Raw genomic sequence first — 22,986 nt, 5'->3', positions numbered from 1 at the left:
TTGAGGCGTTCTTTGTACAATATTTTGCTCGTAGCCTCTCGTGCTTCGAAAGACGCCCAGCCAATATCTGCCTGTACCGCTTCGTTTGTAGTTTTGACGTGGGATGCAAGTGCTAATCTTCGCACAGGTCTATGATTCATTTCTATCCCCGATTGGACTTCTCCCTTTCAGCACAAAACCGTGTTCCCAAATTTAAGCCCTGGTACCAATATTACTTACGAAATACCTTTAAGTACGTCATATCTGTTGTACCTCCATGATGCCCTATGCTTCATTATCGCGGTATCTCTTCGCATCTCTACCCTGGTGGCCTGTTCATGTTCTTCCATGTACCCCTGCCCTTCGTACATCCATACTACGATGTACTTGTGTCATCCCGCGGCGCCGCTGGTGGCACGCGCCTCAGTTCGCCATACAAATAAACGACAGGCACAGCATACCTTTTCTTGCCGTTTTGACCTGGCCGTCTCAATCCGGTCTTCTTTCACAAGTAGTGGATGATAAACTCAATCCCCTTGCTGCCTTGCGCTCTGCCTCTCGCTGGAGCTACGTTCCAGTCGCCGTTTGGGACCTGTCAAGATTGTCACGTCAACATAGAGCAGCCCCAAACCGGCCGGACCCTCTACCTTGGCTACACCGCCCCCTCCGACTGTGCAGTGTGCCCACATGACAACGCGACTCACCTCTGTTCGCTGGTCATCGTGATGAAGACGTGGATTACTTGCTCGACATCTATGAACGCTTCAGTGCCTACAACCGGTAGGACAGTGCTTTAAATTCCTCAGCGCTTCTTTCTACCCCTTTGAGGTCGTCAGCAACCGGTTCATAAATGGCGAACCCCACACCACTAACTGGCCCATCTTCAAAAAGTAGTTCCGCCAATACTTCGCCGTCCCGAGCGTTCGGACCGAGGTCGCGAAGAAAAAGCTCGCTTCCCGCATGTAAGGTCACGATGAATCATATGCGTATTGCATAGAGTAAGTACTTGCACTTTGCCGGTGTTATAGTGCCCCAATGCCCGAAACTGAAAGCGTACACCGCGGCTTGAAAGGAAGCAAACAAGAACAGAAGCATTTTAAAGTCACTGGCCCAGATTTGTCTCCGCCGTTTGAAGTCCCAAAAGAAGCTTGGTTATTTACTATTTCCGTGGTGTCAAAAACCGTCCTCGGCACCTTGCATTCTGAATGTCCCACGCCATGGGCCATCATCTCCCCCCCACACACCCTAGCCCTTTCTCATTTGGTGGTGACGAGTGTAACCAGGTTACACTGGGCCCTAGCCGACGCAACAGGGAGCACCGCTGTGCTCTCCCAACTAGTTTTCAACCTGACCGTCTTGCACCATATTTCCCTTCGGCAGCCTTTTGACGCCTTATCTCCCTCCTGCTGCTTGGAGAATAACAAGAACAGGCACAAGTTAGTTCCTCATTTTATTGTGTTCATCTCCGTCTTCCGCGCTTCTCGGTAGCCTGCACATGCAACTTATTAGGGCTTCTTTCATTCGTCTGCTGGCCGACTTTCACTGGTACAGGCGTGCATCATGTCTTCGTGGCCTGGACATGCAGAAAAGAAAAACAGTTATAAATGTAAAAGGAGTACCTTCACTAGCATTAAGAGAATGTGCTTTGAAACGGCGATCCGTCTTCTGTAAGCGCGTCTGGACTCTTCCGTATTGAAAAAAAAAAAAAAAAAAAACATTTGTTGACACACCTAAGATTCTCAACATGTGAGAAAGCAAATTCTTCATTCATTGTGCTACCCCACTTCTGCTGTTAATGTTACTAAATCCATTAAAGTTCTTGCATTGTTGTTGCACACTTGCCGCACACAAGACCGGGGTTACAGGAACTTAGTCGCTACAATGCGAGTGTCGTCGCAATTGGTACATATTGAGTAACTAACAAATCGTGCTCAATATGTACAAAATTCTGGTTATCAGTCCACACTAAGAATAGTTACAATTGTGTTGCTGCAGGGCCTTTTCTCGGCCCCAAATGTGTTCATTAATTATAGGCGACTACCTCAGGTTCCTACGGAGCTCACATCTAGTCTTTTACGCCGAAGACTCAGCTTTTATACAACGCACAAGTCCTTAAATACAGCTTAGGTAATCGAAAATAATGTACTGCAGACTACAATCCAGTGGTTTAGAATCACTATAAGCTTTTATTTAACACAGAAAGCTAAATGTATAGTTTTCGCCTCTAGCGAGACGGGGGCTTAAACATGTGCGTACTCCAGGTCGGAGGATTACTTCTTGAGAAGGCATAAATTTATAAGTAATAACCTTAGATGAATCTCGCATTGGGTTACTCATATAGGAACACTCTGTAAGAAATTAGCCCTTGCATGAGCCACAATAATTAAAGCGTGAAAGTAATTTAGTGTTGTTACATTTCGTTATGTCTATTTAAGTATATTTCATTGTCATCATACATACTTTATCCACTCATGGAGCTTCACTTACTCATCGTACCTCGCACCACTCATTACTCCTCAGACAAGGCATGAATAATTATAACACCGACGCCTTGGCACTCATTATCAGAACCACTATTCGGAGACTTTAGCATTATGTGTTTTCATGTAAATCGCGATTACAAAGCATTGTTTTAGTGAACACTATTATAAATGCCAATATACCTTACGTTCTTTACTTCCGATTTTTTCTCCAAGAAACACTAGCAGCGCCGGTAACAGCAAAGAAAGGAAGTCAGGACTACTCGTTAACTCAATTTTCCTCGCTGAAGAAGGTACATGCACGGCTACTACGGACAATGCTTGCGTAATTATTGAACTTCATTGAAAAATCCTTACTTCACGTGTGGGAAAGGTTAGCGCAGGGGGAAAGGCATATTAGCATATAAGGCTGTGTGGTAACTGTCTAGTAACGATCATTCGTTCATAGGGAATATGAAGGTAGTAATGCATGATATATGAGCCTTTGTGACCCGTAATTTGTCCAGTGGATTGGGTAACTATAGCCTCCTTGCGCAGCTGCTAGAAGAGATGCTCAGTGTCCGTATATTGAAGGCGGTACTGAAGCTACGGCCGAGCCCCGTTTTATGAATAGGGCTCGGCGGCCCTCTTCAGTACCTTTTTTTATCATCATGTGTGTTCAAAAGCGTAGCTTTTTGGGCTTGTTGGTGCATGAATATAGCGATATTGTAGCGCAAAACAGACAAGACACACGACCTCAGTAAGCTTGCCAAGGCAAAGGAGAGTCAAAGAGAGAGTGTGGGCATGGGAGAGCGGCTACCATGCGGTCGCTAAGCTCTCCATTCTGCTTTCTTGTGCAGCTTGCTGTTTATGGCTTCTGGCTCTCACCGACTGACACGTGTTATACGTCTACATCTGCATGGGACTTCAAGCTGGATCTACGCCTACCAACAGCTGACAAGAGGCCTTATCTCATCACGGGAAACGTCATCACATTCACGCCCGTGTCTCGTGGAACATCTACACATCCGTCAGCGCCAGCACTGTACCGCGCCTATTTAAGCAACTGGCATCTACAAGGCGCTTCCAGTGGGCATGGGAGAGCGGCTACTATGCGGTCGCTAAGCTCTCCATTCTGCTTTCTTGTGCAGCTGGTTTGTCTATGGCTTCTGGCTCTCACCGACTGACACATGTTATGCGTCTACATCTGCATGGGACTTCAAGCTGGATCTGCGCCTACCAACAGCTGACAAGAGGCCTTATCTCATCACGGAAAACTTCATAACCTTCACGCCCGTGTCTCGTGGAACATCTACACATCCGTCAGCGGCAGCACTGCACCGCGCATATTTAAGCAACTGGCATCTACAAGGCGCTTCCAGTGGGCATGGGAGAGCGGCTACTATGCGGTCGCTAAGCTCTCCATTCTGCTTTCTTGTGCAGCTTGCTGTTTATGGCTTCTGGCTCTCACCGACTGACACGTGTTATACGTCTACATCTGCATGGGACTTCAAGCTGAATCTGCGCCTACCAACAGCTGACAAGAGGCCTTATCTCATCACGGAAAACTTCATCACCTTCACGTCCGTGTCTCGTGGAACATCTACACATCCGTCAGCGGCAGCACTGCACCGGGCCTATTTAAGCAACTGGCATCTACAAGGCGCTTCCAGTGGGCATGGGAGAGCGGCTACCATGCGGTCGCTAAGCTCTCCATTCTGCTTTCTTGTGCAGCTTGCTGTTTATGGCTTCTGGCTCTCACCGACTGACACGTGTTATACGTCTACATCTGCATGGGACTTCAAGCTGGATCTGCGCCTACCAACAGCTGACAAGAGGCCTTATCTCATCACGGAAAACTTCATCACCTTCACGTCCGTGTCTCGTGGAACATCTACACATCCGTCAGCGCCAGCACTGCACCGCGCATATTTAAGCAACTGGCATCTACAAGGCGCTTCCAGTGGGCATGGGAGAGCGGCTACTATGCGGTCGCTAAGCTCTCCATTCTGCTTTCTTGTGCAGCTTGCTGTTTATGGCTTCTGGCTCTCACCGACTGACACGTGTTATACGTCTACATCTGCATGGGACTTCAAGCTGGATCTGCGCCTACCAACAGCTGACAAGAGGCCTTATCTCATCACGGAAAACTTCATCACCTTCACGCCCGTGTCTCGTGGAACATCTACACATCCGTCAGCGGCAGCACTGCACCGCGCCTATTTAAGCAACTGGCATCTACAAGGCGCTTCCAGTGGGCATGGGAGAGCGGCTACCATGCGGTCGCTAAGCTCTCCATTCTGCTTTCTTGTGCAGCTTGCTGTTTATGGCTTCTGGCTCTCACCGACTGACACGTGTTATACGTCTACATCTGCATGGGACTTCAAGCTGGATCTGCGCCTACCAACAGCTGACAAGAGGCCTTATCTCATCACGGAAAACTTCATCACCTTCACGCCCGTGTCTCGTGGAACATCTACACATCCGTCAGCGGCAGCACTGCACCGCGCCTATTTAAGCAACTGGCATCTACAAGGCGCTTCCAGTGGGCATGGGAGAGCGGCTACCATGCGGTCGCTAAGCTCTCCATTCTGCTTTCTTGTGCAGCTTGCTGTTTATGGCTTCTGGCTCTCACCGACTGACACGTGTTATACGTCTACATCTGCATGGGACTTCAAGCTGGATCTGCGCCTACCAACAGCTGACAAGAGGCCTTATCTCATCACGGAAAACTTCATCACCTTCACGTCCGTGTCTCGTGGAACATCTACACATCCGTCAGCGCCAGCACTGCACCGCGCATATTTAAGCAACTGGCATCTACAAGGCGCTTCCAGTGGGCATGGGAGAGCGGCTACTATGCGGTCGCTAAGCTCTCCATTCTGCTTTCTTGTGCAGCTTGCTGTTTATGGCTTCTGGCTCTCACCGACTGACACGTGTTATACGTCTACATCTGCATGGGACTTCAAGCTGGATCTGCGCCTACCAACAGCTGACAAGAGGCCTTATCTCATCACGGAAAACTGCATCACCTTCACGCCCGTGTCTCGTGGAACATCTACACATCCGTCAGCGCCAGCACTGCACCGCGCCTATTTAAGCAACTGGCATCTACAAGGCGCTTCCAGTGGGCATGGGAGAGCGGCTACTATGCGGTCGCTAAGCTCTCCATTCTGCTTTCTTGTGCAGCTTGCTGTTTATGGCTTCTGGCTCTCACCGACTGACACGTGTTATACGTCTACATCTGCATGGGACTTCAAGCTGGATCTGCGCCTACCAACAGCTGACAAGAGGCCTTATCTCATCACGGAAAACTTCATCACCTTCACGTCCGTGTCTCGTGGAACATCTACACATCCGTCAGCGCCAGCACTGCACCGCGCCTATTTAAGCAACTGGCATCTACAAGGCGCTTCCAGTGGGCATGGGAGAGCGGCTACCATGCGGTCGCTAAGCTCTCCATTCTGCTTTCTTGTGCAGCTTGCTGTTTATGGCTTCTGGCTCTCACCGACTGACACGTGTTATACGTCTACATCTGCATGGGACTTCAAGCTGGATCTGCGCCTACCAACAGCTGACAAGAGGCCTTATCTCATCACGGAAAACTTCATCACCTTCACGTCCGTGTCTCGTGGAACATCTACACATCCGTCAGCGCCAGCACTGCACCGCGCCTATTTAAGCAACTGGCATCTACAAGGCGCTTCCAGTGGGCATGGGAGAGCGGCTACTATGCGGTCGCTAAGCTCTCCATTCTGCTTTCTTGTGCAGCTTGCTGTTTATGGCTTCTGGCTCTCACCGACTGACACGTGTTATACGTCTACATCTGCATGGGACTTCAAGCTGGATCTGCGCCTACCAACAGCTGACAAGAGGCCTTATCTCATCACGGAAAACTTCATCACCTTCACGTCCGTGTCTCGTGGAACATCTACACATCCGTCAGCGCCAGCACTGCACCGCGCCTATTTAAGCAACTGGCATCTACAAGGCGCTTCCAGTGGGCATGGGAGAGCGGCTACTATGCGGTCGCTAAGCTCTCCATTCTGCTTTCTTGTGCAGCTTGCTGTTTATGGCTTCTGGCTCTCACCGACTGACACGTGTTATACGTCTACATCTGCATGGGACTTCAAGCTGGATCTGCGCCTACCAACAGCTGACAAGAGGCCTTATCTCATCACGGAAAACTTCATCACCTTCACGTCCGTGTCTCGTGGAACATCTACACATCCGTCAGCGCCAGCACTGCACCGCGCCTATTTAAGCAACTGGCATCTACAAGGCGCTTCCAGTGGGCATGGGAGAGCGGCTACCATGCGGTCGCTAAGCTCTCCATTCTGCTTTCTTGTGCAGCTTGCTGTTTATGGCTTCTGGCTCTCACCGACTGACACGTGTTATACGTCTACATCTGCATGGGACTTCAAGCTGGATCTGCGCCTACCAACAGCTGACAAGAGGCCTTATCTCATCACGGAAAACTTCATCACCTTCACGTCCGTGTCTCGTGGAACATCTACACATCCGTCAGCGCCAGCACTGCACCGCGCCTATTTAAGCAACTGGCATCTACAAGGCGCTTCCAGTGCTCATGGGAGAGCGGCTACTATGCGGTCGCTAAGCTCTCCATTCTGCTTTCTTGTGCAGCTTGCTGTTTATGGCTTCTGGCTCTCACCGACTGACACGTGTTATACGTCTACATCTGCATGGGACTTCAAGCTGGATCTGCGCCTACCAACAGCTGACAAGAGGCCTTATCTCATCACGGAAAACTTCATCACCTTCACGTCCGTGTCTCGTGGAACATCTACACATCCGTCAGCGCCAGCACTGCACCGCGCCTATTTAAGCAACTGGCATCTACAAGGCGCTTCCAGTGGGCATGGGAGAGCGGCTACCATGCGGTCGCTAAGCTCTCCATTCTGCTTTCTTGTGCAGCTTGCTGTTTATGGCTTCTGGCTCTCACCGACTGACACGTGTTATACGTCTACATCTGCATGGGACTTCAAGCTGGATCTGCGCCTACCAACAGCTGACAAGAGGCCTTATCTCATCACGGAAAACTTCATCACCTTCACGTCCGTGTCTCGTGGAACATCTACACATCCGTCAGCGCCAGCACTGCACCGCGCCTATTTAAGCAACTGGCATCTACAAGGCGCTTCCAGTGGGCATGGGAGAGCGGCTACTATGCGGTCGCTAAGCTCTCAATTCTCCTTTCTTGTGCAGCTTGCTGTTTATGGCTTCTGGCTCTCACCGACTGACACGTGTTATACGTCTACATCTGCATGGGACTTCAAGCTGGATCTGCGCCTACCAACAGTTGACAAGAGGCCTTATCTCATCACGGAAAACTTCATCACCTTCACGTCCGTGTCTCGTGGAACATCTACACATCCGTCAGTGGCAGCACTGCACCGCGCCTATTTAAGCAACTGGCATCTACAAGGCGCTTCCAGTGGGCATGGGAGAGCGGCTACCATGCGGTCGCTAAGCTCTCCATTCTGCTTTCTTGTGCAGGTTAGTCAATCTGAATCGCTTTTTTGAAAGCGTACAAACAATGTATGTTTGCTGCTATTCCCTTGCCCACAAGTGCTTGCTGCCACGTTGAATGACTGTGTATCTACTGCAATGTTACTCTTACTTTCCGGAGATATAGAACAAAATCCTGGTCTTAACAAGGAAGAGGATCGTCAGCATAGAGAAGTTATGGCCGCGATAGCTGCTTTATCATCCAAGTTTGATACACGACATGAAGAAATGATGAATGCCATAGCTGAACTTAAAGGGACACTAAAGACAGCCAAAGATGGTATGAAAATCTAATAAACTACATTTGGTGACACTGTCGCCGCATATCCGGCAGCAAAAAATCGAATAATGGCTGAGATATTGCGATAAGAAGTTGAGGTTTTTTCTTGTTCCCGCCGGTCGAATTCAAACTGTGGCCTCCAACTACGTAGTTGGAGTTGAGTGACGCACACTATGACGTAAGCGGAGAGTCCGTGATAGCTAGCAAGCCGGCGCGGCCCGCGGCGTCACATCCCTCAAGGGCCAAGATGGCAACAGCGTACTCGCAATGACGGCCACAGCCGAAATAAATAAAACGATGAAGAGAGTAATTTACCGAGCGATGGGCCCATACAAGAAGAAAAAAAAAACATAAAGCGCTTGTAATGCACAATACTTTACATGTTTCTCAAGCTTTTGCGCTCCTTCTTGCACTGTGTATAGACAAACCGAGCCCTCGGTCATCGCAACGCTTCCCGACATGTTTACATACAAATAAGATTTAGTTACCAGCAAAATAGTGTCCTCGCTGCTGCGCGTGTCAGTTTTGAAGCTTCGTCACACTTTTTTCCTTCAAGGTTTGTGCTACAGCTCCGTGTTCAGCGAAAATTACGTCCACAGTAGCAGAACATGACCGAAGTGCCGGCGCCACTACATTTGCCAGCGCTGTGAAATTCCACATGTTAAAATGGATCCAGTGCACAATATAGTGCGCATAGGCATCCAGGACATTGGTTGCAAGACGTGAGAGCAGGCAGCATGCGCCGATGATCAAGAAGGTTTAATTTTTAGACCGGCAGCAGAAACACTTTATTGTAAATGGGGCCATGACATAAAAACTAGAAATATTTCCAACGTTCTTGTGGCGCGGCGTAGCCGAGCGGTTAGCGCTGAACGATACGGAGCAAGCAGTAGCGAGTTCGAGTCCGCTTGTGGCATTTTTTTCTTTTTACAAATCGTTTTTTTTTTTTACCTTTTGTAATGTATTTCTGATGCTTCGTTATTTTGAGTTTTTACTTTTTACCCGAGGCCCTTTTTTTCGCCGGGCGACGAGCACAATATATCGACGCTCTCCTTGGTATGAGCGGCAAGTATGCCCCTTTTGTTTACGACGCCTGCAAATAGCACGTTGAAGGTCTTGTTGACGCAGTATATGTTGGTCAGATGTGCCATGATTTAGTGAACAATTGAATGATAATGCGTTTTTCCTTCGGTACTTAGCATATGTATGCTTTTCGTGGCGTACGTAGCTGCAGTCAAGCGGTCAGGTCGCAGTCGAAGCGGCAACGGCGGCGATATGTTGGCGCAGAAGTGTGAACGAAGGAGTGTGTCGGCGGTAGCGGATTTCGCTCGCTCGTGCCTCCGAATGCTCAAATGGGAACCATCAAGGCGCATCTGCTGCTCCAAGCTCGTAATTCAGGCGCTGCAGGTTCAAACAAACTATCCGAGTGCGCATGAAATGCCTGAGCCGAAACATAACCAAAACTGAAGTGGGCGCCTGTGGCGCCTCCAAGTATATTTTTGTATTTGCCATGCAACGTTTACGTTGCCTTTTCGCCGTCGTTTACGCATGATAAAAGCGTGTTATCATGTTTGAGAAAAAACGTACTACCACATTCAAACATTCAACGTAATTCGCATTTGTCAGCCTCCGGGATCCCTAGCGCGTCACGTGATTTGTAGTTGCGAGCCTCGGCCGTTTTGCTGTGGTGGCGATACCTGTATTTCTGTTATTCTTCTTTACTACCTTATAACAGCTCTGTTTTCAGTAAGAGTGGTCTTTTTGTAATCAGGAACTGGCATTCTATCGATGCAAACCCACTTCCTTTCTCTCTTTAGTGTCCCTTTAAGGTTAACCAAGAAGCGCTATCTGATACGGTTTCAGACCTCTCTAATAGGATGACTGCCGTGGAAGCCGCAGTAGAGTGTCTCGAAAACACGCCTTCTATTAGCGATCTTACTACAGCAGTCCAAGAGGCAGTTTCAAATGAGAGCACTGCGCTCGCGTCCAGACTGGACGAGCTGGAGGACAAGTCAAGACGCGACAACTTAATATTTTATGGCATCTCTGACAATTCGTCTGAAACGTGGGTGCAATCGGAAGTTCAGATACATCATTTCCTTTCTAAGTGTCTCGATTTGAATTCCTCGGAAGTAACAATTCATAGGGCTCATAGGTTAGGCAGCTTTGCAAATGGCAAAACACGACCTGTTGTTGCTAAGTTTGCGTCCTATAAAATGAGAGAATATATACTTTGGCAAAAAGCAAAGTTTAAAGAAGATGGCGTTTCTATCGGCGAAGATTTTTGCAAAGCCACCCGTAAATCGCGGAAAGCCCTTAACGATTTTGGCAAGGCTAGCGGTCAGTTCTATTCTTTGTGGCACAACAAATTGATCATAGGTAAAAGGTGCTACATCTATTGCGCAGCTACAGATGAAGTATGCGAAATCGGACAAAGTAGGAGCACGATTACCCCTAGAAGAGACGTACGACCACCGGGTTCGCCCTCCGCACATTCAAGCTCAGCATAACTATCTGAAGATCGAAAGCAAACAAACTGCATATCAATTCTTTTCACTAATGTTTGAAGTGTCATCAACAAACGTACATCACTATCGTCACATATCAGTGCATGCTCGGCTGATATAGTTGTGCTCACTGAAACCTGGCTCTCGGCAAAAATCAAGAATAATGAAATACTAGATTGCGAAAAAACATACAACTTTTACAGATACGACCGTGATTTCCGATCAGGCGGAGGTGTTCTGATCGCCGTGAGCTCTGCTATCAATTCATTTGCTATCTCTCTCGATTCCCCATTAGAAATAGTTTGCACTCACGTTACATTTCCAACTGGTGACCTTATCCTTTGCGCGTGTTATAGGTCTCCATCCTCACCTACTACTTTCTGCACTAACCTTCATGATGCACTTAATAAATTGGTTGTTCGATACCCAAAGTCACATTTATTTTTACTGGGTGATTTCAGTTTCCCAAATAGAGTGTGGCAAAATGGTATTTCCTCCCTTAAGCAACCATCCTCCGAGTGCAGTAATTTTTTAGACACGTGCGCCGATTTTAATCTAATCCGGCTAATTAATAAACCCACACGCACCACCAGCACTTCGTCTAATATTTTAGACCTCTTTTTTACAACAGCTCCCAATTTGGTCTCTCCGCCAACATACCTAGAAGGACTGAGTGACCACTCACTGCTTCACTTGACAATTAAGAAGAATGTCCGTACCAAGAAAGTTGTTAAGACCATATGTGATTATAATGCCGCCGACACCGCGTCCATCGCAGCTGAACTAGAATCATTCACATCCGACTATACTGTAAACTTTTCCGAACGTACCGTTGAAACAAACTGGTCATTGTACAAAAATAAACTGCTTGAACTAATAGATCGTTACGTACCTAAAATTAGGATTGTCTCATATCCTACCTCACCATGGTTTACTAAAACCCTACGCCGCTTATGCAACAAAAAGAAGCGTATTTTTCGTCGCGCCAAAGCATCCAACCTTCCTGAACGCTGGGCAGCATATCATCGCATTCATGCAGAATATCTAATGGCTGTTAAAGATGCAAAAATTCGATAACAGCCTCCCATCACTTCTGCAATCCAATCCGCGTAAATTCTGGAATGTTGTTGGGGGCAAAGAAGACAAGGTAATTCAACTAGCCCGTTCTGATAATGTCGCGATTCCTCCGAACCAGTGTTGTTCCGTTTTAAATAATGTATTTGCTTCCATTTTTCACAAAAGTGTTCCTAATATTGTACCGTCTGTAACTAATTTTTTTTTTTTTACCAATGAACTCTATCAGTATAGACTGGGTTGGCATACAAAAGCTGGTTGAAAATTTGAAAATATCTTCTTCGTCAGGTGAAGATGCAATCAACTCTAAAATGCTGAAAATCACTGACCCATATTCTTCCATTTTGCATTCGATGCTCTTTTTCCAGTCTCTAGGTTCCTCTGTACTTCCAAGCGATTGGAGGGCTGGCGAGGTTGTTCCAGTACCTAAACCAGGTAGCGCTCATTCCCCCGATTACCATCGTCCTATATCACTCACAAGTATACCATGTAAAATTTTGGAACATATTATATATTCTCATCTGATTGATTTCCTTGAGTCGAATTCCTCCTTTTCAGCACAACAACATGGTTTCAGGAAGACATTTTCATGTGAAACACAACTCATATGTTTTACTAATGACCTATTTGCCCACACTGACTTGAACATTGACGTAGACTGTGCTTTTTTTGGATTTTGCGAAAGCTTTCGGTACTGTTTCCCATGATCTCCTAATTCTTAAACTTAGCATGCTTAACATTGACCCTAACGTATTCAACTGGATTAAAAGTTTCTTATCAAATCGTACCCAGTATGTCTCTGCTAACGACTGCTCCTCCTCTCGCACTTCCGTAACATCGGGTATACCACAAGGATCGGTACTGGGTCCTCTTCTCTTTCTAATATACATTAACGACCTTCCTGAATGCATTTCTCATTCTTCTATTAGGCTTTTCGCAGACGACTGCGTCATCTATCGCAAAATATCTAACCAGACTGATTTTATTTATCTTCAGGATGATCTCACAAGCATATCTAACTGGTGTGATAAATGGCTCATGCGACTAAACATTAATAAATGTAAAACAATGCATCTATCGCGTCGCACTAGCATCACTGACAACAAGCGTACTTATGTTCTTCACGACATTCGCCTTGAATCTGTTAACTCTTAAAAATACCTAGGTGTTCATATCTCGCGTACCTTATCATGGCATAGACACGTCGAACATGTCACCAATAACGCCAACAGGACTTTTGGATACTTGCGTCGAAATTTCTCTACCGCGCCTCTGCCGATAAAACTAACCTTTTATAAAACATTAGTACGACCAAAGTTAGAATACACATCTGCAGTTTGGGATCCTAATATAATCGCACTGATAAACACATTAGAATCCATTCAAAATCGTGCAGCACGTTTCATCTTATCTAACTTTTCCCGTCACGCTAGCATTACTTCCATGAAAAACACACTTGCCTTACCCGACCTTTCTTCGCGCCGAAAGTGTTTTCGACTGTGTATTTTCCAGAGAATGTATCATCATAACCCTCTGTTAAAGAATCATCTTTTTGCGAGCCCTTCATACATTTCATCCCGTTCCGATCATGTATTTAAAGTTGGTGTTCCATTTTCGAGAACAAAAATGTGTCATTATTCTTTTATTCCTAAAACTAGCGTTGACTGGAACGACCTTCCTCCCTGCATCGCTGCCATTACTGATGTTGCAAATTTCAAGAAAACTGTATTTTCCGCCATTATATAACTTCATTATTGTATAGCTATGCACTGTATATTTTATTTTTGTCTGTACCACTCCTTTCTGTAATGCCTTCGGGCCTGGAAAGTATTTGAAATAAATAAAGAAATAAATAAAAGAAGGATTTTGTAGAGGTTTTTTTTAGCGTTAAAACCCATAAAGCAGAAAAACCGTTCAGGGTAATCATATCTGAAACTGGCACATGGCAGAACACTGTTTGCATGTATTTGCAAGAACAGTTGAACCTTTTACGGAATGACGACCTTTTTGGTGTTAAGAATTCTTACGAAATCATAGATATAACAAAACAGAACTGCGCGAAGGCAACGGGACAAGAAGGCACGAATACACACACACCAAGCGCAGTATTCGTGCCTTCTTGTCCCGTTGCCTTCGCGCAGTTTCGTTTTGTTATAACCATGAACCGACTAGACCGACATCACGTCTTACCGAAATCATAGAGTTTGTCTGAGACGTGCCTGGTGTCAACATAAATGCTTTTTTCTGTTGACATTAACGATTTATATTACTCGTTGCCAAATGACAAGGTGCTCTGCTGTGTTGAGGAGTGCATTGAAGATTTCAGGTGTGTTGCCTTCCAAAACACGGCGGGTATATCAGTGGGCTGCTTCTTAGAACTTTTAGCATTATATTTAAAATCAACGTTCATTAACTGGAAAGGTAAACCGTACTGTTCAGGGCAGAGGAACTAGAGACCAAATTGCTAACCTTCGCTGGATCATGGAAAAAGCAAGAGAGTTCCAGAAACCCATCTACTTCTGCTTTATTGATTATGCGAAAGCGTTTGACTGCGTAGATCACAGCAGATTGTGGCAAGCTCTCCAAGAGATGGGAGTTCCAATTCACCTCATCTGTCTCCTCAGGAACCTGTATGAAGGGCAAGAGGCCACAGTCAGAACTGGGCATGGTCTTACTGATTGATTTCCGATCGAGAAAGGAGTTAGGCAAGGCTGCATACTGTCGCCCTTACTATTTAACCTATATCCAGAGTGCATCATGAGGAAGGCCGGTCTGGACGAGTCTTCAGCTGGAGTGAAGATTGCTGGAAAACGTATCAGCAACCTTAGATATGCGGATGATACCACTTTAATGGCAGAAAGTGAAGTGGAACTCAAGAAACTTCTGATCCGCGTACAAGAAGAAGAGAGTGAGAAGTTTGGGCTTAAACTGAACATTAAAAAGACAAAGATCATGGCGTCTTGCCCTATCAAGTCCTGGAGCATCAATGGACAAGAAGTGGAAGCTGTGACAGATTTTCTGTTCTTGGGCTCCAAGATTACCTCGGAAGGAGACTGCAGCCATGAAATTAGGAGACGCCTGCTTCTTGGAAAGAGAGCAATGGTTAGCCTTGACCGCCTAGTAAAGAGCAGAGACATTAGTCTGCCAACCAAGATCCGTATAACTCGTGCTATGGTCTTTCCAGTTGTGATGTATGGATGCGAGAGTTGGACTGTGAAAAAGGCTGACCGCCGAAGAATTGACGCGTTTGAATTGTGGTGCTGGCGAAGACTCTTGAGAGTTCCTTGGACTGCCAGAAGATCAAATCAGTCGATATTGTCGACCATAAACCCTGACTGCTCATTGGAGGGTCAGTTTAAGCTCAGCTACTTTGGTCATCTGATGAGAAGAGAGGACTCGCTGGAGAAAGATTTGATGTTGGGAAAGGTTGAGGGTCGCTGGAGAAGGGGTAGGCAGCGAACGCGTTGGTTAGATGGCATCCTCGAGGCACTGCAGATGAAGTTATGTGATGTTAGGAAGATAGTGAGAGACCGGAAAGCGTGGCGTGACATGGTCCATAGGGTCACGAAGAGTCGGACAGGACTGAACGACTAAACTGAAACTGAAACCGTACCTTCAGAAAGACGGGATATGTACCGGTTCATGCCTGGCCCCGTTTTAAGCAACATATTTTTATCTAAACTTGACAAGACTGTTATCAGTCGCCTTGAGGGTATGGACGTGTTGCAAATCTTCAGATTTGTTGATGATTTCTTAATCCTTGTTCGCAGTGACTCTGGCTGATTAGAGTCAAAGGCCATAAACGTTTTAACCATCATGAAGGATTGTTTTAACCCACTAGTTTTGACCACTGAATTGCCAGTAAATGACTCAATAAGGTTTTTAGACCTTATCTTGACCTTCCACCCTATTCGCATTTGCTGGGCCTACCAGCCTCGTAGTAACAAACCCGTATTGCCTTATCATCCCGCACATTCATAACCCGTAAAAAGAGCCATCGCCAACATGAGTTTTCAGAACTTACTCAAAAAATCGTGTGCGCACAAGCTGAACGAATGTTTTAATCAACAATCCACAAGGTTGACTAATGCTAAGTGCCCTGCCGAGGTCCAGGTATCTGTTGCCGAGAGGCTTCTGAGAAAATTCAATGGTGATCACCAGCCTCCGTTGCTCGATGGAAGAAAACGTTTGGTTGTAATGCCGTATATGCACCAAACTTCCCATAATCTAAAGAGAACTGGACGAAGGGCAAACACAACCGTCGTATTTTCGGCTCCGAAAGAACTCGCTTCTTTGTGCAAGATTGGCAAAACAAACAGTAACGGAGCACGTGCTTGCATCAGAAGCCTTTCATATGTTGCATTGCAGGAGTCGTGTATCAGATACTTTTATCATGCGGTGGCCACTACATCGGACAGACAGGGCTATGCCTAAAGGAGCGATTAATGGAGCACGCACGTAACGTCAAGAAAGGGAAGGGAACTTCACTTGTGAATCACATTTTTTGTTGTAAATCTAGAACTTGCAAGTCATACTTTGAACAAACTGCTGTGCTAGCAAGAAGTTTTAATATGACCACACGTGCAATAATTGAAGCGGAGAGGATAAATGCTTCCGGAGAGACGTGGTAGCACTCCGTCGATTTGTTTATGTTATAAGGAACTGTCGTTTCTCCGGCGATGATACTGTTAGCACATGTGATACCTTGTCTTTGGCGTATAAATGTGCTGCATGTGTGGAAAAAATATTTTGTTGTAAGTTAGCGCTCGTGTTGTTCGGTCTTCTCGTGTGTCTTGTCTGTTTTGCGCTACAATATCGCTATGATCATGTGAGTGTTGACCGAATCCCTGAGCTCTTCACCAATTAAGGAGTTTGAAAAAAAGTATGGACAGCAAGACCGCTTGTAATAGCGTCGACGAAAAAACAAACAAAAACCATGCAAAATGATATGCATTTAAACGCTGCTAAACCTTTTGAACCACTTACGAGCCCTTTCATACTTACGCAGTTAAATTCCGACAAGCGCACATTTCAAGACAGAAAAGGTTTCATTTACCTGCGTATTCAGCTGTTCCATAATTATTCTATAATAATTATTATTACACGGAACAGCCAGCAATAAATAGTTTATAGGGCAAAAGTTGTACTACAGGCATGTTTTGGGCTAATATTACTATGGCCTCAATGTATAAAAAAGTGTTTGACATATTTTTACACTTTGGTGTTAGGGGGACATGGACTAGAGACTATGGCGCGTGGCCTCAGGGTTTACGTAGACATGCACTGAACAGCGATGCTCACCCATGAAGATAAGGGCAGGCTTTAAACTGCCGTTGAGCTGCACTGGTCCTCGGCGACGCAATTGCCCTCGGAGTTACGGAAGAAGCCCTGTGAGCAGTAGCATCCTTGCTGACAGTCGAAAGTGCACTCAGGGCCGATGGTTCGCTTCTCACAGGTGGCCTCAGCGCAGGACCTGCTTACGCACACTTTTCCATTCCTCGTTGGTGCCGCATGGTCTGTGAGGCCATTCTGCACAAAAAGTTAGGTTTAATGGGTTTGGTAGGAGGCCTGTAATAGGAAGATTGTCAGCCTGTGCCCGTAGAGTGCAACCATCTAGGCTTTTATACCAAGCCCCCCAGGCCCCGAGACTTGATATAAATTACCGTCAGAGCTCTGAATGTAGGGGAGTATATGTACGAAGTACTCAAAAAAGCCAACAATCCTTCGTGCACTTCTTCCTTCTGAAGCAACTGTTATAATGTGTGAGCTACAATTATTTACATGTAGATGGGAATGGTCGAAGTTTCCTTTGAACGAAATTTTTGTCACGTAAAGTTTTTGTCTGCGCTTACAGGGAGTAGTTAAGAAGTGCGAGATGTCGGGCTAGTTGGTACTGCATAATGAAATAAAACAGCGCAAAGAACGGGAGCTGTATTTCATTATACAGCGCCCGTGTCTTTGTTTCCTTTCCTTCGTGTTTCGTCCCGTTCCTTGCGCTGTTTTATTTCATTAGGGAGTAGTTAATTGCGCGTTAAAAAACAAAGGACTGAATTTTGAAAATCATTTGTCAAGCAGCTGTGAAAATTTTTAAGATCCTTTATATTGACGTAAATGATCCACACGCCTGATAGACAGCGAAGCTTGGTTTTGAGCTTTTGATTTGCTCGCAACCAGTAGCAAAAATCTACACTTGCATGATTTATATACAGTTAACGCTTCCACTCAGAATCACGCTTGTAAAAGAGCTTCTGATTTCTTCACTACGCAAATTGTTAATTCTGGGATTGTTCTATAACATACGAGTCACGCAAAAAGAGCGCTGACAATTTGTCACCGCTTTCGCTAGCATATGCTTGCATTTTGTCTTTGTATATTTTGTGAATCATCGTCGCCGACCACATAAGCGTCGCCAGTAGCCTCAGCCAGCTTGCTTTCACTGCAGCCCGAAATTGTTTCGGAATTTTTTCATGAACCGAGCTTTCCAAGGTTATTTTGTGGCAACAACTTTCCCGATCACACCTGATTTCAGCCCTCGCTAACCCTGTTTCTCTTCTCTTGTATTGCACTTTGGTACACTAACAAGCCGTCCTCCAAATTTTACCCTATATCCTACCGGTCTGTATCCGCCACTCATACCCATTTCGTCTTCGTAATTCCAGGTGGGATATTGCCTGTTTTGTAACACAGGTTTTTTTGCTCCTGAATACCGTTCACACAGGTGTTAAAACTACAGTACTCGCCGTGTCAAATAACTGGCAATTAGTGCGGAGAGGGATATCACGAGCGATACCAAACATTCAACGTATCTTCTTCCCTCGTTTTATGTGGGGGACATACCTGCCCCTCCTTCCTGAGTTGGGCACTGGTCCAACGTCACACAGCTTCCCTCGTCGTTCCGGTAGAATCCTTCGGCGCAGTAGCAGCCGTAGCGGCAGTCGGCCGTGCAGGCGGGGCCCAGGGTGCGTTTCTTGCACGTCGTCTCTGCACATGAGCCGCTCACGCACTGCTTCCACACCTCGTTGGTGCCGCAGAGCTGGGGGTCGGGACGGAACGGAAACACCGGCCGCTCGGCATCATCTGCAACGCATTCCGGATCAATTCATCCGTCTTTATGAATGCGCGCGTGTCCGTGTATGTACGTGCGCTTTCACGGACCTTTTCAAGCGCAATGTACTATACTCGCGCCTTATCCATGCACTTGCGTAGGTAACTTTTGCCTTTTCTTGTTTATGGTTATAATTCCGTTGTTGATGTGTAGCAAATTTGTGCGCAGGAAAATAAATCAGACAATTATTTCTGAAAATATTGAAATAATTTCAATATTTTAATGATTAAGTGGAAGGCAATGAACACAGCTCCTTCTTATAACCCTGCAAGGGGGACTGCAGATGAGCGAAGATGATGCACAAACGCTTACAGCGTATAGTCTCATAAGAGTGGGATAAAAATCAATAAAGCCCTTCAAATGTTGAAGCCAGGGAGACACTTGCAAAATAATGAAGGCCTAACTACGTGTGAGCCATTGAATTCGATACATAAACTATGGGTCAAACAAGAAAAAAAAAACAACGATTCTAAGGTCAAACAGACGGGAAAACTTGCACTTCGTGACAAGAAAGGTCGGTCTTAAAGTGCGAAATAATTTTCCCAAATTTCTTAGGCCAGTAGAATGGTAGACTCTGCATAGAAGGGAAATAATAAGGGAATATAATCCTCCAGGAAGGAATTAGGAATCAAAGTTGAAGCACCAATTTCTGCAAGCAAAATTTGGAAGCAGATATTTCAGACAAATTCAGAAATGCATTTGTAGGAATCTATCTCAATGAGCGAGTGAATTATAAACGTTTCATAATTTACGAAGCGTAGAGAACCTCCAGCCTTCGAGTTCCTCGTTAGGGGTTTGAAGGCGACCGCTATGCCAATTGTGTCGAACGCTCCAAAGGTCCGTGCTGAGGGGCGCTTCTCCCTCAATTATTCACTGCTTTAATGACACTGAAGTTTGCTTGTTAAAGACAAAGATAGATGGGGTCCACAAGGTTATCAATTCTTCCTTTTATTTGTGACAGCAGACTCCCTGTCGTTAAAATCAGTCTTCTTCAGTAGAAGCGACTTTCGAAGATTGTCAACGCACCTTTAGCACGTACCGTCTTTGCTAAAAGTAACCAGGCTGCGTGTTCCATTTCCAGATCGGGTAGCAGAGAATTCGTAAAACTTCTGAAGCTGTAAATCTGTGCAAAGTAAAGGCGAGCTCCTCTCCTTACTTCTCAACAAGTTGCGACCCTCTGGGAATCAATGTTGGCTTTAGAATACACGCGAGAATCAAAACATGCAGCCTGGTTACTTTTCCAAAGAAGGTACATGTTGCTCCCGTTACCTGAGTTTTTTTTTCTGTACTCACATGTTGAGTACCATCACTTGTATTGAGCTGAGCGGTTTTCAAAGCTACAATTTTAAACAAATTTACACGGAGCACTACGCAAAATTTATATTTGTACATGGGATATTCGACCAGGAGGGTGCATTTTCATCGTAATATTTGTCTTCTCTTATACTGCAGTTAGCATGCATGCTTAAATTTAAAAACTAAGAATTGAGGCATTGCATGACATTTTTTTAGGCGTTTAGAAACCCGCCTGTGTCCTACGATATGCCTCTCAAATCTAGCCTTATCCTTCTAATTACACATGGGAGACCGCGGTATTCGGCAAGGGGTTCTTGCCTGGCGTGACGCATCTGTTGTGTATCCATCTGATAAACAATTAGCGTAATAGGTGATAGTTTTAGGTTTTTAATTTTAACCAACATTTTTATTATTGGCTCGCAAAGACTACGAATCTCTGTGAGCACGATTTTGTTCCAGACGATTGGTTCCCTGGGCAACAACAAAAAGCTACCAAATTAGCTGTAAATCCAAATGCTTGTCATTCTTGTAAATCGCCATTCTTGTCCGGTATCTGGGACGAGATGGATCGGGCTGAAATTTTGGACACGTATGTGTACAGATACAGGCAGACTTATACAGAGTACAGTAGCCATAAAACGCCACTTTTTCATAGTTTTCATAATAAATTTCCATGCTAACTGATGTGTATAAAAGTGTCAGTTATTGAATTTAGTTAATTACTGATATAACGAGGAAAATTATCCTCACACTTAGTGTCCCCCTGGCTGCACATTCCCTGTGCAAAGAAACTTTTCTCTAGCGCTTTTTTTTTTTTAATGGTGAGAGGAACTTGGTATACTGTGTATAAAGATGACCGGTCAGAAATGATCTAATCAAATAAAGTGCACTGATGAGCGACCCATTTTCAATGCTGTAGTGATGCGGGATATGCACTTCGTGCAGTTATTGTCACACTCCTTTTGCTTAGAGGCGAAATAAGCCTGGCAACAATGATGCAATGATTTCACCTGGCAGACACCCTGTCGGTTTTCAGAGCCAGCACTTGCGCAATACTTCAGTTTGCCTTCCTTAAAAGCAAGCCTTTGGGTAAAAATATTTCCTGGGCCCTGAAACTTTTCTGACCGATATAAAGTAGCAGGTGTAGCCGACACAACACAAAACTGACATTACACATATCTATAAAAGCTGTCAATTGGCTGGTTTATATTAGACAAGAGAGGACTGGAATGGATAGCGATAAAGGATAGACGAATGCTGTGATCGCGAAATGGGCGATTTAACGTTTTGAGGTTGTGTACTCTCGATTAATCAAAATTGTGTTTGAAAACTTAACCTAAACAGACAACGTTTGGTATCCAAAATGAGTGCAAGGCAAGAAAAAGAAAAACAAACACCGAAATATGGCTGAGCTTTGGTGATTCTGCATGGGTAATGTTTGTTCTGAGCGAAATTTATTGCCTTGCCTCTTCATATGTACAACTTTTACGCACGTAATTTCTTTGCACTAGTCAAAATATTTTGAGCATTTGGGAGCATCCAGATTATTATAGGCTGTAATGAAAGAAAAAAAAATGTATTTAGGATTTGTTATAGGCTATTAAAACTGATATTTGCCTACCATGTCTTCATGCTTAAAAACAATCTTCGACCTCCACCACTGGTTGACTTAAAAAAAAAAAGACAAAAGGCAGCAATCTACAATTGCGAATCTACAATATACTCACTAACTTTTGTTTAGAGCGGCTGTTTTTTATTAGCAAGTGCAATTCCTCAAAAACAAAGCTACGATTTGCTACTCTTGCGCTGCTCAAAATTTCTTGACTCAAGGTAATTGAACCTAGGTATACGGTGCGACAAAACTGAGCTCTCGCATACGCAGTAGCATCGGCTTACCGGAATCAGTGGCGTAGACCCCAACTGCAGCAACCAGCAGAACAAGAACGGTCTTCATATTCGCAGCTTTCTTTCTAACACCGGGGGAGCAAGTGCGTGTGCAGGTTCTCTGATCGGCCTTTATAATTCCGAGCTCGTGGTAGGTCTGACAAACATGACAAAATAAAGCTTGTATCCGCAGGACATCACGCCATTGTGGCAGCCACAGCGGAGAACGGAAGTTGGCCCTTTGTAAGTGCACTCGCGCCAGAACACAGCCTATCTCTTCTTCTGCCTTCTAATACACATGTTCTCGCACGTGATTGTTATTTTCGTGGTCCACGGCTGTGCACTTTCCGCCTTCAGCCACAACTTTATCAGGTTTCTCCAGTTGCCAGTTTAAATGAACGGAAAAGTCCTATATCGCCCGCAAGAAAGAAATGACACATCAGGACGGCGAGTTTACGAAGGAAGTCATTAATGGAGGGCGTCGAGGAAGAGAAGAGAGTATACGGTACTCAAAGGGCGCTGATCGGAAAGCTTTCTTTAAGAATAGGACCGTTAAAGGGTTGTTTAATTGATTATTGTGAACCGAAGATCTAAATAGTATCCAAAGACACTCGATTAAATCTCAGATTCATCGAGTGGGGATTTACCAGTTGATTATTTTCTTTCATAATTAGAGAGCAGGCAAGCGGCGGCTTAGTTCATTAGTATGAAACAAAGTTGTAAATAGTCTCCGGCGAGTCTCAACGAATTCTGAGGTCTACCATTTGGACTGAACAGTTATCCTGCGATTTCTGTAATAAGTGCACACTTTTAAAGAGTAGGACAGTTTGTTCATATTGGATACTACCACGCTCAAACAAGATGTTTCTACAA

The 22,986-nt window shown here is 45.3% G+C and overlaps 1 pseudogene across 1 annotated transcript; it reads right to left on the bottom strand.

Moving 5' to 3' along the window:
• Window positions 1-1,416: 1,416 nt before the first annotated feature.
• Window positions 1,417-22,312, bottom strand: LOC146187979 (ixochymostatin-like; annotated as a pseudogene). Its single transcript, XR_014707170.1, has 4 exons — window positions 22,126-22,312; window positions 18,666-18,905; window positions 17,130-17,357; window positions 1,417-1,552 (listed from the first exon to the last, which is right to left on the bottom strand). The product of XR_014707170.1 is annotated as an ixochymostatin-like (transcript).
• Between the last annotated feature and the right edge of the window lie 674 nt (window positions 22,313-22,986).

The sequence above is a fragment of the Amblyomma maculatum genome, chromosome 5 (genome assembly GCF_055883805.1).
Source record: "Amblyomma maculatum isolate TAMU_Amacu chromosome 5, ASM5588380v1, whole genome shotgun sequence".
NCBI classification, from domain to species: Eukaryota; Metazoa; Arthropoda; class Arachnida; order Ixodida; family Ixodidae; genus Amblyomma; species Amblyomma maculatum.
The sequence above is the reverse complement of the archived record's forward strand: the minus strand, read 5'-3'. Positions and strand labels throughout refer to the sequence as shown.